The sequence below is a fragment of the Octopus bimaculoides genome, chromosome 11 (genome assembly GCF_001194135.2).
Source record: "Octopus bimaculoides isolate UCB-OBI-ISO-001 chromosome 11, ASM119413v2, whole genome shotgun sequence".
In the NCBI taxonomy this organism is placed as follows: domain Eukaryota; kingdom Metazoa; phylum Mollusca; class Cephalopoda; order Octopoda; family Octopodidae; genus Octopus; species Octopus bimaculoides.
The window spans coordinates 38106457-38107297 of NC_068991.1; positions in this window are offsets into that span (position 1 = coordinate 38106457).

Below are 841 nucleotides of genomic sequence, written 5' to 3' on the forward strand. Positions count from 1 at the left end.
TTATCTCTATACATAATCGTCTTCGTCGTCATCGTCGTCATCGTCGTCGTCGTCATCATCATCATCATCATCATCGGCGTCATCGTTATCAACAAAGCCTCCATCATATATATATAAGCACTAGCGTATTCTACTTACACAAATATACACACACACGCACACAAACTACCCCCACCCCATATATACATGTATGCATATATATATATATATATGCAATGTGTATATATGAACTTATATGATATATAAATACACACACACACACACACACAAATATGTGTGTGTGTGTGTGTATTTATATGTATATATGCATTCATAATGGCAAGGATGATGATGCTACAGATGATAATAATAAGGATGATCATGATAATGACAGGCATAATCGTGACTACAGAGACTATGATAAAAATACGCACACACACACACACACACACACACACACACACACACACACACACACACACACATAGATGTGTATATATTAATGTAAATGTATGGAGTTCTATATATTTATATTTACGTGTATATATAGGTATAATATATATATATACATACGTATATCTTGAGATAGATGAACAGACAGACGGACAGACAATCAGACAAACCGATATATATATATATATATATATATATATATATATATATATAATACAAAGAATATATATACATGTATACACACATATATGTACATACTTACATCTACATGTGTATATACATGCATATCAGGGTACAGGACGTTAGAACAATAAACTACAGACAACGGAACGAACACATAGGAAAACGGAAAGCCCCTTGGAATATCCCTTCATCAGCTGTCTCTATTCTATCTAGACGTTTCTATATA